The sequence below is a fragment of the Prionailurus viverrinus genome, chromosome A1, assembly GCF_022837055.1.
Source record: "Prionailurus viverrinus isolate Anna chromosome A1, UM_Priviv_1.0, whole genome shotgun sequence".
Taxonomy (NCBI): Eukaryota; Metazoa; Chordata; class Mammalia; order Carnivora; family Felidae; genus Prionailurus; species Prionailurus viverrinus.
Window position 1 is genome coordinate 43,171,682 of NC_062561.1, and position 19,020 is coordinate 43,190,701.

Below are 19,020 nucleotides of genomic sequence, written 5' to 3' on the forward strand. Positions count from 1 at the left end.
TAGATTGAAATTAATCTCCTTTAGGTTATCTGACTTCTTTTATATTCTGTTCTCTCCCTTGTGTTTAATATCACTGGGTTTTAATCAGATTACTGAAAAATGTTCTGAACCCAGGTTAGGATTTAGCATGAAAACAACGGAAGAAGAGAGAAAGCAAGTTTTTTTGAGTAAGGTATTTCAAATAACTCACCACAATGAAAGTGATGAGGACTCCTGAAGGGCAGAGAGAAGCAGAGGAAACTCATGTATTTGACACAAGAAAAGCTGAGTAGCCAGAAGTTAGTCAGAGAGAAGGTGCTGGGGATAAAATGTTGGCAACAACTCCCTTAGGAACTGCACTCTGAAAATCCAAGGTTTAATACAAGCTTTTTTCATTAGTCTAAGTGTTTCTGCACAAATAACTTGTCATTATAATTCAGTTTAATCTTAGAAATTGGAGGGGCAAAAGACCTGTGAGGTCATAGTGACTGTCACTCTGGTGCAAAATAGAAACAATGGTTCTAGGTACAGGATTGCATAAATTAACGTAGAAATAGAAAATATAGAACTATTTTTTTTCTATAAAAAGATTTAAGAAGTACAATGTTTACTTTAGATTTTTCTTTAATTGAGATCTTTGGGCAACAGGGCTCTTCAATAAAGGCTGAGGCGAGTGTTTTAGGACAAATAGTAGGAATGGTAAACAGCATCATGGTGTAAGGACCCATGGATAAGAGACTGACCTATTTTACTCTGTAACTTTGATACTGATGCTTAATCCCTCCCTGCAAGAGTTGCAATTAAAAATAGCAGTAGGATGCTATCTCAGATCATTGCTATGGAGAGCATTAAGCTATAAACTACATTTTAAACTACTGTTTAAATGTATTCTGTTAAGAGAAATCCAGATGGTGTAATTTATTTCCCTTCATATACAGTGGGAAACAATTGGTGTAACTGATAAGAAAACATGACTGATTGATAGGCATATTCAGATATGCTGATCCAAAATGCTCTGATCTTATGGTAGCTTTTGTTTGTTGTTTTACATTCAGAGGAAAAAAAAAAGCAGAAGAGTATTAAATCACAAACAAACCACTCAGCTTCCAAACTGCATAAATATTATAGAAGAGTGAAGATATGAATTATCTGAAAATTGTTTCTATGCTTTGGACTGTAAAACAATGTGGCATCCATAAATAATTTTACCCTCAGTATTTGTTCTGTCTTTGAAAATGTAAGTCGTAGAATCTCTTTTCATCTCTAATTTCAGATCGCATTTATTTCACTTACCTCTTCATTTAGCTGACAGTGATAATATGCCTGTAAAATATCATTTTTTTGATCATGTGTTTTTGACAGACACGTTTTTGTTTCTTTTCCCTGTTTCTCTAGGCTAGCATTCTGTCTAGATGATGTACCCCTGCTGGTGATGTCAGTCATCAAACACTATAGCAAATGATGGGAGATCAAAGGAAGCAGGAGATGGTTTAAGTGATCAATCAATTTAATATGTAGGTTGTTGAGGCATGGAAATATTCCAACCAACTGTAGCATTCCTGGCCAGATTTAGATATATGAACTGCATGTGTATGAGTTTAACTGAGAAATATGATTTGATGATTTATATACTATTTTTTTTCTTTTCATGGCAGTTTAATTCCAGTACTATCCTACTGAGATTTCTAGAGCTTTTCCCTTGGGAGATGTAGTGATGGACCCATAATTTACTTTTTATGGTCTATTGAAGAGAAAAAGAGAGCCCAGAGTTTTTATTTGTTAATCAAAAAATGTTGTATGATGACAACAGTTTTTTTTTAAATAAAGGTGCATGCAAGTTTCAAAAGTGTCACCATTCAATTTTCTCAACAACTGAGTAATATGAATCTAAGAAGCAAGATTGCAGAGAAGGTTATATACAAGAGAGCTATTCACAGCCTTTATATTGAAAACTCATAAGACGGATGCAAGTAACAGGGAATTTTAACTTTAGACAAATAATAGCAATTTCTAAGGTCTTTGAGGTAAAGCATTATAATTACAAATGGAATAAGTGTTTTTGAGCAAAGTCTTAAGAATAATTGTAAGTTTAAGTGATTAGGGTCTGCAAATAGCATCTCTAACTGCATATCAAAGAACAAGTATAAACTATGTTCAGCCTGGGATGGGCTGTTAGTAACTTATTACTCTTTTCATCCTCACAGAGATAATGATCTTCATCTTAAGTATTCTAGTTGGATTTGAATAGCTGCAATATACAATAGGCATGTATATTTAAAATTATTTTGCACTAATTGATTAATTTAAGTGCCCTTCCCCTGACCCTTTTGGTTGGGATGAAGTCCCACTCTTAACTTATTAAGATCTCCATCTAAAAATTTATTTACTATTTGCATAAGGTTCTTTGTGTGGAACATCTTGGAATCTCATCTGGATCCTAGCTGCCTTTACCTATCTTCTCCTCTTAGGAATCCTTATGTATCACAGCTTTCACAAATGAGGCTTGAATGGGAAAACAGAGTCTGTTCTTTCTGTCTGAAAACTATTATTTTCTGGATGTGGTTGTGGAATGTTCTGCCTGATACAGTTAACTTGGGCTATTGTGTTGACAAAAATTTTGCCCTCTATACTACGTCAACAATTATCCTGGATTGAGGATTGACAGATTTATGAAATTTGTTCCATGTGTACTATGAGACATACTTATACTAAAGATATTTATGTGCAATTCAAACTTAAATGGGCATCTTGTATTTTATATGACAACTTAAAGGACAAATACAAATTAAAAATAAGTGGTGTAATACTATCTGTTGAAAATAAGGGAGAAGAAAAGAGAAAAGGAGGGAGTGATTTCCTTCTCCTCTTTTTTCGTGGAACATTTTCCTTAGAAAACATGCAGTTGTAAGCACTTTCCCATCTCTTTGAAATGTATATACTTTCTTTTGAAGACTAGAGAGGTCCTTTTTTAACTGGCTTTTGTCACTTCTTATGTCCCAAGGATGTCTTTCTCAGGAATCTGGGAGTCATCTCTTTGAAACATCAAGGGAGATCCGGGTTTCTGTGGGAAGGTTGAAGCCTAATTTCAGTGAGCATGTTGTTCCTCATTGCAAAACTGCTTCCTATCATGAAGCTATGAAAAGGTTGTTTTCCTCTGGAGAAAGACACCAAGTGAAAACAAATGGTCCCCTCAACTGCCAGATGAGTCTAGGATGAAGTGTAGTGTTGTCAAGTCCTCTTACTTTAGGACTAGGCAAAAGAGATACTAAGTCAACTACTAACCTGAAAACAGGATTGACAGATTTACCCAATTTATCCCCACTATGGCATGGGGCATACTCATACTAAAATTGTATTATTCTCAGAAATTTGTATTTCTTGTTCAGTATTATTTGTTGAGATTAATCTTCGTTCATGTGGGCAATTGTAACATTATTTTTCACTGTCATATAGGTTCCACTGAATGAATAAGCCTCAATTTTTTTATACCCTTTATTGATGATAGAGAATTGAGATGTTGATCTAACCTAACAATTATTTATATTTTGAATACTTTATTTTATTTTTAAAGTATTTTTTAATGTTTATTTATTTTTGAGAGAGAGGGAGACAGAGCATGAGCCAGGGAGGGGCAGAGAGATGGAGACACAGAATCCAAAGCAGGCTACAGGGTCTGAGCTGTCAGCACAGAGCCCAATGTGGGGCTCGAACCCATGAACAGTGAGATCAAGACCTGAGCTGAAGTCAGACATTTAACTGACTGAGCCACCCAGGCACCCCTGAATATTTTAAATTTAAAGGAAATAGATGAAAAAGCATGTGATGTTTATAAATAAGGTTATTAAATATTATAAAGTATTGATTGTTATAATACTGACTCACAGATTAAATTCAATCTCAATAAAACTCAAAAAAAATATTCATGGGACTTGACCAAATGATTATAAACTTTCTTTGTAATTATAAGTGGTCAAAAATAATTAGAAGAATCCTGAAAAAAAAAAAAGAAGAAGAAGCAGGGAACTTGCCCTATCAGGTAATGTAATTTATCATAAGGATTTTATAAAATGTTACACAATTAATGTGAACAATGTGACATTAGATTATTAATGTGAAAATAGAAATAAAACTATTGAATAGACTAGGGAATCCAGAACAGATCCATGCTCATATGCAAATATGCTACACAACCAATTTGCTCTGCAGAACACTGGGGAAAGGATGACTATTTACTAATTAATTATGAAAAAATTATTGTTGGGAAATAATGCTTCATGAATATTTTCATATTGCAGCACAGTCTAGTATTAAATGACAAGCATTCCTTGGAATTTAGAGATAGGGAACTGCTCAGGAGAGATTTAAAGATTCATCTCCCCTGAATCCATTGGCATAATTTCCAAAGGGCATAAACCTAGAAAACTTTTTCTCTATCTAAGGATGATTTGTCTATTTTTTAAAGCAAAATTTTCTTTTTCATTTTAGAAAGGCAAATGTATAGATCTGACAGCTGCTCCATATAGATAGAAGCTTCATCTTTTTAGGGATCCTCTACTATGGTACAAACCCCACTTCCTATGTAGGTATGTCTGAACATCATCACATCACTCTGTGTGGGAACATGTGCTACTAAGATGCTTTGCAGGTAAATGGTGTGATGTGTGTGTGTGTGTGTGTGTGTGTGTGTGTGTGTGTGTGGTGTCACATGTTTACTTGCAGCAGGTTAACTTGTTAACTTGCACATAGGGTAATATCTCAGATCCTTTATAGTTTCAGATACTAGTTATCCTTTAATTGAAAACAAAAAGAACTCTAGCTCATTTAGTATATAAAAATCATTTCAAGACAGATTATCACTTAAATGTGAAAAGCAAATTTCTAATGTTCTAAAATGAATAGATTTTATTGTGTTGTGTTATGAAGGAATTTCCTTAAGTTTTGTTTTCATGGGAGTCTGACAAAATACCTGGAAGTGATATTGTCACTGAAGCATGGTGCGTGGTGTTATGTTTCAAAATGCCATATGGTTTCAACCTTTTAGAGCTTATAATGTGTATATGAATAAGAACAATAGTTTGGACATGTATGAAATACCTGGAGTTTGTAACTAAAGACAAATAGAAGAACTATGAAAGTTGATGAGACAAACTGGTAGTAGGGTATAGGATATGTCAGAGCACAGAAGAAAATGGTATAAGATATATAAATCAATTGCCTGTAAATTAATATAGGCAAAATACAATGACAGCCTCAGAGTGTTTAAGGTAGTAATAACTAAATAAAGTCACAAGTATAAAGGATCCATATCTTAACAATTATTCTAACCTGTGTGATTTGCAATAATTTTTTAAACTCTTGCATTTACTTTTAGATAACCAAGTGGAATTATTACTGTGTACCTCATAGATTATATCAAAAACAGTGATATAAATTCTGAAACCATCAAAATGAAGACTATGAATATAACTATATTGCTTAGGAACAATAATCTATAGTAGAGAAGAGGTAACTGAGGGGAAAAAAATGAGAATCTTCATCATTTGAAGGCCAGGAGTTTCTAGTTCATGAAGTAAAACACTTAATTTAGGTATATTATTGAAATTGAAAATTTAATTAAAGGGAGAATAAGAAAAATACTTACACTATCAAAAATTGGAGGGTAAAAAGTTTGAGTATTGCTCTGAGAGCAATTTGATCTATTTACTAATTATGTATTAGTTACACAAAAGCTGAGTGACAGGCACTATTCTACCACTAAGAATACAGCAGTGAAAAAAAGAGACATAAGTTTCTGCTTTCTTGGGACTTAAACATAGTATGTGGAGATAGAGGATAACTTATAAAACAGGAAAGTTACATGTAGTCAGGTGAAAATAGACCTAAAGGTCTATAATGGACATACCAAGTAATAGCACATAAGCCTATTATTTAAACTTGTAGGTGACATTAGCAAATAATTTATAAATGAATTATTTAAAATAGTTCACAAGGAAGAAAAAAGGGAGTGGGGAGAACTGGAGCAGGATATTATTTTATATTTTAAATACATCTGTAGTGTCACATTTTTTTTTTACTATTTGCAAATATTTTAAGATTCTAAGAAAAATGGAAGAATGCATGATTCAGCAAAAGATGGCAAAAGAACATTAAGAAAAACTCACATGAGTATAGTATCATGGCAAGAAAGATAGAGGGACTCTTTCTGGAGTAGGAAGTGATTTTCTACTTGATTCCTCAAGAATAGTAGCCTCCTTAGAGAAACTATTCTCTCTCTCTCTCCCCCCTTACTCATCTCTTTCTCTCTCTAAAATAAATAAATAAACATTAAAAAATATTTCCCAAGTTACAATTAATCTTTCACTAGGAGTAGGTACTTTTGGATTCCCAGTTCCTTCTCTTTCACAGATAAAATCATTAAATATTTCATTAATACCTTATTTCAGGATGATGAGTGATGTGGCAAGGTGTATGTATACTTACTAATTGAAAGAAATCTAATACTATAGAAACAAAAATCACATAAGGCCATATTTTGGTTTTTTTTTTAAATAAGGCCATTGTTTTTTGTATTTTTGAAACTTAGTGCTTTAACAACTTTGGACAATCCATGACAATGCCCAAGAAAACTTACCTAGAAGATTCAAGGAAACTGCATGGTTAAAGAAATGCCCTGTCAGGAGCAGAGAAGGGTGTGAGATTTTATCCTACAAGCTAACAAGTTGGCCAAGTTAGCCAACCTCGGTTTCAATGATGCTGGTGGAAGTTCTGAAATTCCTGGATCACAGAAAAGAACTTTATTATAGCTAGGCAGCATCAACTTCATGTTTGCATAGTTCCTCTTGCTCCCAAGTCAATGAGATGATGCAGAAACACAGCCAGGTGAATTCCACACATATGAGTTAGTATCAGAGCTAAGGAAACACAATTTCAGATAATTCTAATCTTTTACAGTGCCTTCTAGCAAACCTGTTTGAATTTTGACCTGAAGAGGTATTAACTTCCTTATCCTCCACAGCAAACAGATCTGTAACATGATCTTGAGGGTAAGAGTCACCCTATCTTCCAGGGCCATTAGCTCTACAAATATCCTGGACTGTTAGTGCATAGAGAAGTTATTGACTGTGCTGAAGAATTTTGAGATACACAGGGAAAACTGTTTCCCAACAAACACCTCAAGGGCTCTTGGGCCCAGCCATGTTTTTTTTTCTTTCTTTCTCTCCCTCCTCCCCTCTCTCTTCCTTCCTTCCTTCCTTCCTTCCTTCCTTCTTTCCACTTTCTCTCCTTTCCTCCCTCCCTCCTCTTTTCCTCACCTCTCCTCTCCTCTCCCCTTCCCTTCCCTTCCCTCCCTTCCCCTTCCTTTTCTTTCCTCCCAGAAAAAATCTCAAAAAGTAATACAATTTGTATTTTGTATAAATACCTAGTAGTGCAATTGCTGGGTCTTAGTGTAGTACTATTTTTAACTTTCTGAGGAACCTCCATACTGTTTTCCAAAATGGCTGCACCAGTTATACTGTTGGTGGGAATGCACACTAGTGTTTATAGAAGCACTATCAACAATAGCCAAATTATGGAAAGAGCCCTAATGTCAATCAATTGATGAATGGATAAAGAAGAGGCGATAAATATACATACAAAGGAATATTACTCAGCCATCAAAAAGAATGAAATCTTGCCATTTGCAGCTAAAGTGTATATTCTAAGCATATTAAGTCTGTAAGAGAAAGACAAATACCATATGATTTCACTAAGATGTGGAATTAAGAAACAAAGCAGATGAACATAAGGGAAAGGGGAAAATGAAAAGAAAGGAGGCAAACCATAAGAGACTCTTAACTATAGAGAACAAATTGATGGTTGATAAAGGGTGGGGTGGGTAGGGGATGGGTTAAATGGGTGATGGGTATTAAGGAGGACACTTGTTGGGATGAGGACTGAGTGCTTTGTGTAACTGATGAATCACTAAATTCTACTGAAACTAATGTTACACTATGTGTTAAATAACTGGAATTTAAATAAAAACTTGAAACAAGAAAAAATAAAAACCCCAAACAACAACAACAAACTCTCTATGTGTCTATAAATCTGCATGTTTGTACTTGAGAGATTTTCCCATTTGTGTAAGTGTGAAATGCTTTCCAACTATTACATCTCTTAAATGAAAGGAGCTCTGTTTTCATTGATTTATTGGTATTAATAAGTGCTTAAGTAAATAAAATATTCCCAAATTCTCAGAGGATAAAGAAATCAAATCTGAATATATTAAGTATACAGTATTTTAAGGAAAAACAATCCTTAGAGCAACTGCTGGCTCACAAATATTTTCAGAATCTATGTTCATAGTTAAGATAAATATTTAGACTGGTATAACAATTTTGTGTGTCTTAAAAAATATTAAATAGCTATGTGTATTTTTCTTGAGGATAATACACATGTATATCTTACTTATTTGCTTATTTATCTTTAACAAATTTGTATTTGCTTTAAATGAAAAGTCATTCTAGTTACATTTGAGTTCCTACATATTTTATACTAGTTATCTGATCAAGTAAGCTGATATAAATCATAACACAATAATTATAATAGGTTTTTTACATCATTATTTTTTCTTTGTCAGCCTAAACTATTTCCAAGACTATAGTTAACTTAAAACCTTGAATTATTAAAGTGAGTTAATTAACGAATAATCGTGGATATCTGAGTAATCTCTTAGAAAAGTGAACAATAAAACATTGATTATGAAGCATAGATTTAAACTTATGTACTCTCTTTTCTTATTTTTAGGTGCTATAGAGTGGTTTTCTTTTTTAGTCACATTAACAAATATGTTCATTTTTACCACTTTAAAAGAGGCGTAAAGAAGAGGTTTACAACTACAGAAAGTTGTGTTAGGTATATTTTGAAGCTTTGCTAACCTGCTAAAATCCTTGATTATAGCACAGTTCTAAGCTTTCTATCTCCCACTTTTCTCTGAATTAAAAGTTAGCTATTCTGATTAAAAGTTATTCATGCGGGTAGCTAAAAGTATGTAGAAAGCAATAATGACAAAGAAATAAAACCATGCATGCAAGATAATAGAAAGAATTTTAATTTTTTCAAGGGTAAATAGCTTTGTCCTAAGGGATAGATATAGATTGTCTCAGAATATGTAAGAGTATAACAAAAGACATAACTTGAGGAAGTATAGCAAGTTATAAAAGGTATGAGAAGAGTGGATATTATTTGCCTTGATTTATAAAACTTTAAAATAGTTTTCTATTACTACTGTAAAAAAATTATCACAAATGTGTGGCTTAAAACCTCCCAAATTTATTATCTTCAATATTGGAAGTCAGACTTCCAAATTGGGTCTCACTTGACTAGGATAAAGATGTCAGTAAGGCAGCATGCTTCCTGGGACTCTAGGAAAACCTTGTTAACTTGTATTTCTCAGCTTCTAAAGGCTATGTCCTTTCCATGGCTTATGGGCTCTTTGCAGCCAGCAATCACATCACTCTGACCTGTGCTTCTGTAGTTACATCTCAAGAGCCTAAAAAACTCACTTGTGTTAGGGCATAAGCTAGTATTCAGAGGGCTCATTTTTGTTGTTCTTTGTTCAGGGATCAGTCCTAAGCTTCCAGTTGTTCAAATTCTTTTTTTTTTTTTTAATTTAAGTTAAAGTTAGCTAACATGTAGTGTAGTATTGGTTTCAGGAGTAGAATTTAGTGATTCATCACTTACATATAACACCCAGTGCTCATCCCAACAAGTGCCCTCCCTAATGCTCATCACCCATTTAGCACCTCCCCTCTAGCAACCCTGTTCTCTGTATTTAAAAGTCTTTTTTAGTTTGCCTCCCACTCTGTTTTTCTTATTTTCCCTTCCCTTCCCCTATGTTCATCTGTTTTGTTTCTTCAATTCTACACATGTGTGAAACCATATGAACTTTGTCTATCTCTGACTGACTTATTTTGCTTAGTACATAATTTCATTCTTTTTGATCCCCAAACAATATTCCATTATACACACACACACACACACACACACACACACACACACACACACACGCACACACACACACACATCTTCATATCCATCCGTCAATGGACATTTGGGCTCTTTCCTTAATTTGGCTATTGTTGATAGTGCTGCTATAAACATTGGGGTACATGTGCCCCTTTGAATCAACAGTTTTTTAATCCTTTGGATAAACAGCTAGTAGTGCAGTTGCTGGATTGTAGGGTAGTTCTATTTTCCATTTTTTGAGGAACCTCCATACTGTTTTCCAGAGTGGCTGCACCAGTTTGCATTTACACAAACAGTGGGAAAATGTTTTCTGCATTTTGCCAATGTCTGTTGTTGCCTGAACTGTTAATTTTAGCCATTGTGACAGGTGTGAGGTGGTATCTCATTGTGGTTTTGATTTGTATTTCCCTGATAGTAAATGATGTTGAACATATTTTAATATGTCTGTTAGTCATCTAGATGTCTTCTTTGGAAAATTGTCTACTCATGTCTCTGCCTGTTTCTTCATTGTATTATTTGTTTTTGGGGTGCTGTGTTTGATAAGTTTATAGATTTTGGATAATAACCTTTTATCTGATATGTCATTTGCAACTGTCTTCTCCCATTCTGTAGGTTGACTTTTAGTTTTAGTTGATTGTTTCCTTTGCTGTGGAGAAGCATTTATCTTGAGGAGGTTCCAATAATTCATTTTTGATTTTGTTTCCCCTACCTCTGGAGAGGTGTCTAGTAGGAAGTTGCTGCAGCTGAGGTCAAAGAGGTTGCTGCCTGTTTACTCCTCTAGGGTTTTGATGATTTTCTGTCTTTTTTTTTAATTTTTTTTTTTAAGAGAGAGAGAGACAGAGACAGAGACAGAGACAGAGACAAAGTGTGAGCTGGGGCGGGGCAGAGAGAGGGAGACACAGAATCTGAAGCAGGCTCCAGGCTCTGAGCTCTCAGCATAGAGCCTGATGCAGGGTTTGAACTCACAAACAGTGAGATCATGATCTGAGCCAAAGTTGGACTTAACCGACTGAGCCACCGAGGCACCCCACTCCTTTCTTTTTTTAAAAACTATCTCTAATCCACAATTAAGTAGATTGTGCTTTTTAAAACTGAAAAGGACCATTCTAATTTCTGATTTTCACTATTTCCTCAAAAATCAAAAACAATTGTTTTGCTAAGTCTTTATAGTTATAATGGTAATCACTTATTTGCCTCCAGTTCTGTCCTCTGTCTTATCAGAGTATAATTGGACAAATTACTAATGCAACCAAGGCTATGATTGGAATGTTACATATGAGAAAAACCTCATTTAATCAGGTATGACAAGCCCATATTAATAAATAGGGATCAACCTAATATTTGGAGCCAAATTCTAAAATATCCTCCCAAGAAATCTGACTTGTTACCTGGATTATTAAGACTTAGTCTCATATATTTAGAACTTACAGGTAAATTTCTCAGTAAGAAATTCAATATTTAGTAACTCAACATTTAGTTAAGTCAACATTTAGTAACCCCCCAATATTTAGGGACATTAACAAATCTTAGAGAATCTCAATTCAAGGGAAATTTACCCAAATATATTGATATAACAGTTGAAGTCTAATGGAGAGTGTGCATTGGGCTTGGCTCCTTAGCCTCAGGAATAAAGAGTGAGTCATAATTTTGAGAGCCAATCTATGTATGATTCCTTGTGAAACTCTACACACAGAAGTTACTTATTTGGCACTATTGGTTGCCAAAACTATTCAAGTTTGATCTACAGAACAAAGTCAGGAAGTTTTATTGAGTTAAATAACACCCTTGCTTTACCTCTGCAAATAATCAGGCCAATTCTAATAAGATCAGCTTTTTGTGAACAAGAATAATTTTTGAGATTCTGACCACAACCAGGAGAAACTGTCAAAACAAAATAGTCACAACTTTAATATAGGTAAAAGAGATTACTAAGCATTCTTGTAGTACAGCGCTAGGTTTATTTACTGGTGATTTTCAACTCTGTAGGGCAGTGGTTAACTTGTGGAATTTTGACTGGTAGAGATGTAAATAATTCTGTCCAGTAGAAAAGATAACCTTAAATATTATGGCATATAGATTTGTTGGACATTAATCAGTTTTGCATTTTACCCAGCTATCAAATTTCATATCTATATTATCTATTTCTATAGTTACACTTAATTGTTCTTTAACCTGGTCATAACATGTTACTGCTCCCATTATAAATAGTAAGTTAAATATCAGCTTTGACAAGTGTTTATTTTATCTTTCTTTGAAGGTCATATTTTTTAACTTTTTGAAAATAACATATTAAAAAATTCTATTGGAAAGAACCTATTATTCCTGGATTTAAAGATGAATACACTTACATATTGTTAGGCTTTGTAGCTATCTTAAGGTCACATATTATAATTAGACAAAGTAAGGTTTGCCTACAAGCATCTGGTTCTCTAGAATATATTCATATTCAGCATTCTATATAAATAAAGTCACTTTAGAACAATAGATCCCATTACACAATACCTCCTTAATAAAAAAATTGAGATAAAAACAAGCATGTTTGCAAAATTTCCCTACATCTGAATGATTAGAATATTGTATACCCTCAACAGAATGTTTTAAACTCAGCCTCTAATGCAATTCTGAAAGCTATCTGCAAGAGAAATTATAAAAGAATAAATCACAGTTGATGATTAAGTCTGGTACTTGACCTCAAATAACATTCTCTCTCTATATATATTTTTTTGACCATAAGGTACTCTTAAAGTAAATATATTATTTTTAATAAACAATTTAATAAAGATTATCAATTAGGCTGAATACATGTCTTTCTGCACATCCAATAAGATTTGAGTTTTTTTACTATCCTAAATTACACACATCTTATGTAGACAATCAATATTAATTATATCAAACATAAAGTTTCATATTTGAAATGATTCCACTTTGAATGAGGAATCATAATTTAATTATCAAATAAATAAAACATACACCTACTTAAGATACATTATACTATACAATAATTATGGCGGTCTCATACAAATATAATCATAATATATTCAAAATCAGACATTATAAATTTCTTCAAAGGAAAACCTAATTAACATGTTCCATTTAATGAAATTAATATTTATTAAGCCATTTATGTGCTATATTTTCCATTAAAAAGAGGATATAACACTGATATTTAAAACTACATTCAGTAACAAAGCCACATAAAATTTAAATAAATGTATCTATGCATCCTCTGTTGTTTACTATCTTATGCATGAAACTACAATGATGAGCCCTTAATTTTGCATTTATTTTTTAAAAAAACAAATTGCCTTCTCTTCTAGATGAGTTGGTGGAGTTTTGGAAATTTGACAACACCCATAGAATCCACATTGCCAAAATAGTGAACACATATTACATTGATTCGCTAAATGTACTTTGAAGTAACAGTAACTTCTGAATGGCCTCTGCAGTATATTTTCTTATTTGAAGTGAATGGGATATAGACTGTTCTTGTACTATATCACAAGAATTAGTTTCTTGGGATTAGCATAATGCAATTCTCTGAATCCTCCTTTCCACTTTACTGTTTCTATGTGCCTGTTTATTTATAAGAAAGCACTATCACTCACTCCGATTCATTAAAGAAATGCCTAAGCAGCATAGTTCTGCATAATTCTGAGCATCACTTTAAAAATTGTGCATTGAGAAAACTGGATCTGTGCAATTTTTTATTCAGCTTTAACACTTTATGTTGAGACATATACCAGATTTATTTCAGGGCTGATTTTGCCAAAATATGATCAAACTGCCATAAAAGTATATAAACGCAGCTACACTTCTTATTAAACAGGTTCATTCTGATATGAATATTCTCTGTTATGGGCTAACAGGGAAGATATTTTGCTATTTATATTATGGAAAAATTATATCCAACTTCTATCTAGGATTTCATTGCAAAATATAACTCAAAATGGGAATAGATGATGCCAACTTGAGTGGGTACCATGCCTTACCTGAATATTTTGATCATTTTGAACAATAAGGGACCAAAGTGCAATGTACTGTTTTTGAAAATTCAGAACATCACTTTGCATTGATCAATTATGTGGAACATCTTTGAACATTTACTGTTTTATACAGAGTTTATATTTGATCATGTATCTGTTATTTAATCTGCTTTACTGTCTATCAGGTTCTCCACACATAATGTAATCTTGCATAAAGCTATAAAAATCAGATTTTAAAACTGTCCAAATATCTGTAGATTTTGTGTCTGAAGCTACACACATTTTCCGATGAAAGGCCCTTTATATTCAGTTGATAGATTGTTAGCGGACTCATGCTAGCTACTTGGAGAAGTAGTGGAGAATTTGAAAAATAATACCTTTGAGTTAGGTTCAAATTAGGATAATGTTACAATGATACTTGCTAGCCTTTTGTTCCAATATCTCTGTTGATTGCTAACCAAGAGTCCTAACTAAAAATCCAGCTTTAAACCAATCAAGGATGATTTAATTTTTGTCTCTCCTTACCTCTGATTTCAAATATTCGGTCTGGATTTATTATTACTTTCATGATGTTCTGCTGACCTTGAGTGACTAATTCCAATATTAGCTCACGTGTGTCACAGGTTGATTACATGAGTGTGTATATTTGAGCATACACATATGTTTGTGTTTGCTAGAGCTTTTCCTCTGGAAACATTTATCACATGCAGTATATGAAAAAAATATATAACATTGGTCCTTATGTTTAATAAATTCACCACCTAGAGTGAAAAGGGTTTATGTATCTGTGGTATGTGATGTGAATATACACACAAAATTGCAAAGAACACAACTATGAATAAAGGTTACATAATATGCTTGATATAAACTAATCCATTAAAAAAATCATTAACACCTATTCTCTGACAGGCATTGTTTTGAGCATAGGGGCTAGAAAGATAAACAATTATGAAAACACAGAAGAGGCTTTTACTCTGGATTGAAGAAATTTATAGGGATGTTACATGGTCAATGACATTTTAATTAATCCTAGAAGATAAAGTAGGATTTTTCTGGAAAATAAGATAGTAAGATGATGGTTCTTTCAGACAGATAAGAAAAATAGAAGATAAAAAAGGGATAAAAACCTAGATTTTCATAGATTACCGGAATGTTAAGTAAAAGTTGTAAACTAATGGTGAAATTATTGCAAAAACAATGTTTTAAAAGAAGCACTAGAAAGCCAGAAGTTTTTGAACCCTTCTTTCTGACCTTTTAACCCATAAATTACAGAATGGAGGTTGAGGGACTAGAGAGCATTAGATTTCAGTAGAGAGGAAAGTAAAATAAACCTGCTTATTTTACACATTATAAATGACTTTTAAAAAGGCTAAATATTGGTCAAGGAATAGAAGTATATAAGGAAAAAATCGTGGAAAGCTAATATATGTTTACTTATTTTGAGAGAGAGAGCATGGAAGAGGGGCAGAAAGAGAGGGAGAGAGAGAATCCCAAGCAGGCTCCAAGCTGCCAGTGCACAGCCCAATGCAGGGTTTGATCTCATGAACTGTGGGATCATGACCTGAGCCGAAATCAAGAGTCTGACACTCAACCAGCTAAGCAACCCAGGCGCCTCTATGTTTAAAAGAAATATAATAAGATTTACTATGGGAAAGAAGGCCAAATAATTCAAGGATAAAAAAAGTGTTCAACATTATCAATAAATGTAGATCAAATAATTAAATATTAATTCATCATTACATTTTCAAAATTTGAATACATGTATCTCATATATACGTGGTGAAATATTTCAAACTATATTAGAAAGGTCTAGTAATCAATACAGTATGGTATTTGTGTAAAAACAGACACATAAATTAGTGGGACAGAATAGCAATAAACCCATGCATATATGCTCATTGATTTATGATAGAAGAGCCAAGAATATACAATCAGGGAAAAGACAGTCTCTTTGATAAATGGTGTTGAGAAAACTAGATAGCCATATGCAAAAGAATGAAACTGGACCAGTTTTTTACAACATAAACTTACAAAAATTAGTTCAAAATGGGGTAAAAATTCAAATGTAAGACCTGAAACCATAAAACTTTTAGAAAAAAACATAAGCAGTCAGCTCCTTGGCATCAGTGTTGGCAATGGATATTTTGGATTTGACACCAAAAGCAAAAATAAACAACTGGGACTAAATCAAGCTAAAGATTCTCCACAGCAAAAGAAACCATGAACAAAATTGAAAGGCAACCTGCTGAATGGAAGAAGATATTTGCAAATTGTATACCTGAAAAGGAGTTTATATCCAAAAAAATATATATAAAAAGCTCATACAACCCAACAATCTAATTGAAAAATAGGCAGATGATCTGAATCAATATTTTTCCAAAAAAGATATACAGATGGACAACAAGGATGGAACAGAGGCTCAACATCACTAATCACCAGGTAAATGCAAATCAAAACCACAATGATGTATCACTTCACATCTGTTAGAAAGGCTATCATCAAAAGGATGAAATACCAACTGTTGGCAAGGATGTAGTGAAAAGAGAACCTTCACACACTTTGGAATGTAAACTGGTGCAGCCACTATGGAAAACAGTATGCAGGTTCCTCCAAAATTTAAAAATAGAACCATATGTTTCAACAACTCCATTTCTGGGTATTTATCCCCCAAAACCAAAAACACTAACTCAAAAAGATAAATGCATCACCATGTTCATTACAGCATTATTTACAATGGCTGGGATACAGAAACACCCGAAGTGTCCACCAGTGGTTGAATGGATAAAGAAATTGTGATATATATTCTACATATTCCATATATATATATATATTCAATGGAATATTATTCAGCCATAAAAAGGAATTAAATCTTGCCATTTAGAAAACAAGAATGGACTTGGAGGGCATTACATTGAGATAAGTCAGACACAGAGCAAAATACTACATGATCTCACTTCCATGTGGAATCTAAAACAACAACCACAACAAAAAAGCTAGCTCATTGATACAGAATACAGAGAACAGATTGGTTGTCACCAGCGGCAGGGGGTGGGAGTGAAAAAAATTGGTGAAGAGAATTAAAAGATACAAACTTCCTGTAACAAAATAAATACGTCATTAGGTGGTAATATACAGCATGGTGACTATAGTTATTAATAATGTTATTGTATATTTGAAAGTTGCTAAAAGAGTAAATCTTAAAATTTTTCCCCACAAGAAAAAAATTTCTGTAACTGTATGGTGATGGATGTTAACCAGACAGTTCACGAGTTATTTGCTAAGACTTTATCTCCTCATCTGTACAGTGGGAATAATAAGGTAAGGGGACATCTGATACAGCATGGCCCGGGATTATTACAATGTGATAAGTATACTGAAAGAATACTAAGATAGCATTAGGGACACAGAAGAAGAAGCAATTAATTTTGTCTTAGAAGGCTTAATGAAGAGATTGTATTACTCTGGACCTTGAAGGTTCAGATGAAAATCAAATCAAAGCAACAAATAAACAATGTTGTAAAAGCATTGGTCAGACTCTGGAAATATTCGGGTCCTTCAGGGTATGGATAGGGCAGGAAAAGGTGGAGGCTACAGAAAAGTGGGCTGAACCAGGATACGAAGAGTATGTTATGCTTGGGACTTATTGTGTATCAAATACAGAATTCACTATATATTTTAAAGCAAACTCTATGATTTTAAAAATATAATTTTAGTAGCTTGACGGTGGAAAGAATGAAGTGGTAGGAGACTGGAATTGTACACCAGTTAGGGGTATATTACAATTATCTGTGCAAAATATAGTTAAACCTTAGACTAAAAATATTGTCTAGGTGAAGGTGGAAAAAATGTATCTATTTGTTTTGAGATACTTTTTAAATATCCAGATGGATAGATCTGATTTGTAGTTTGTAATAAGTGAAAACCTGACCCTGCTGTTTGCTAAACTGTTAGGAGAGACCTGAGAATTGAAAAATAAACCACAACTTGTATAATAACACCATGACTTTTAAAATTGTAAACCAAGTCAAACTGAAACCATAATGTTCTTACAAAATATCTAAAGTCAAGTTAAAAACAAAACAAAACAAAACAAAACAAAACAAAACAAAACAAAACAGTAGGTTAGGAGCACCTGGGTGGCTCAGTTGGTTGGGTGTCTCTTTTTTTTTTTTTTTTTTTTTTTTGTCCTTGTGGCAACTGAGTATTTTTTTTTTTATGAAATTTATTGACAAATTGGTTTCCATACAACACCCAGTGCTCATCCCAAAAGGTGCCCTCCTCAATACCCATCACCCACCCTCTCCTCCCTCCCACCCCCCATCAACCCTCAGTTTGTTCTCAGTTTTTAACAGTCTCTTATGCTTTGGCTCTCTCCCATTCTAACCTCTTTTTTTTTTTTTCCTTCCCCTCCCCCATGGGTTCCTGCCAAGCTTCTCAGGATCCACATAAGAGTGAAACCATATGGTATCTGTCTTTCTCTGTATGGCTTATTTCACTTAGCATCACACTCTCCAGTTCCATCCACATTGCTACAAAAGGCCATATTTCATTTTTTCTCATTGCCACGTAATATTCCATTGTGTATATAAACCACAATTTCTTTATCCATTCATCAGTTGATGGACATTTAGGCTCTTTCCATAATTTGGCTATTGTTGAGAGTGCTGCTATGAACATTGGGGTACAAGTGGCCCTATGCATCAGTACTCCTGTATCCCTTGGATAAATTCCTAGCAGTGCTACTGCTGGGTCATAGGGTAGGTCTATTTTTAATTTTCTGAGGAACCTACACACTGCTTTCCAGAGCGGCTGCACCAATTTGCATTCCCACCAACAGTGCAAGAGGGTTCCCGTTTCTCCACATCCTCGCCAGCATCTATAGTCTCCTGATTTGTTCATTTTGGCCACTCTGACTGGCGTGAGGTGATACCTGAGTGTGGTTTTGATCTGTATTTCCCTGATAAGGAGCAACGCTGAACATCTTTTCATGTTCCTGTTGGCCATCCGGATGTCTTCTTTAGAGAAGTGTCTATTCATGTTTTCTGCCCATTTCTTC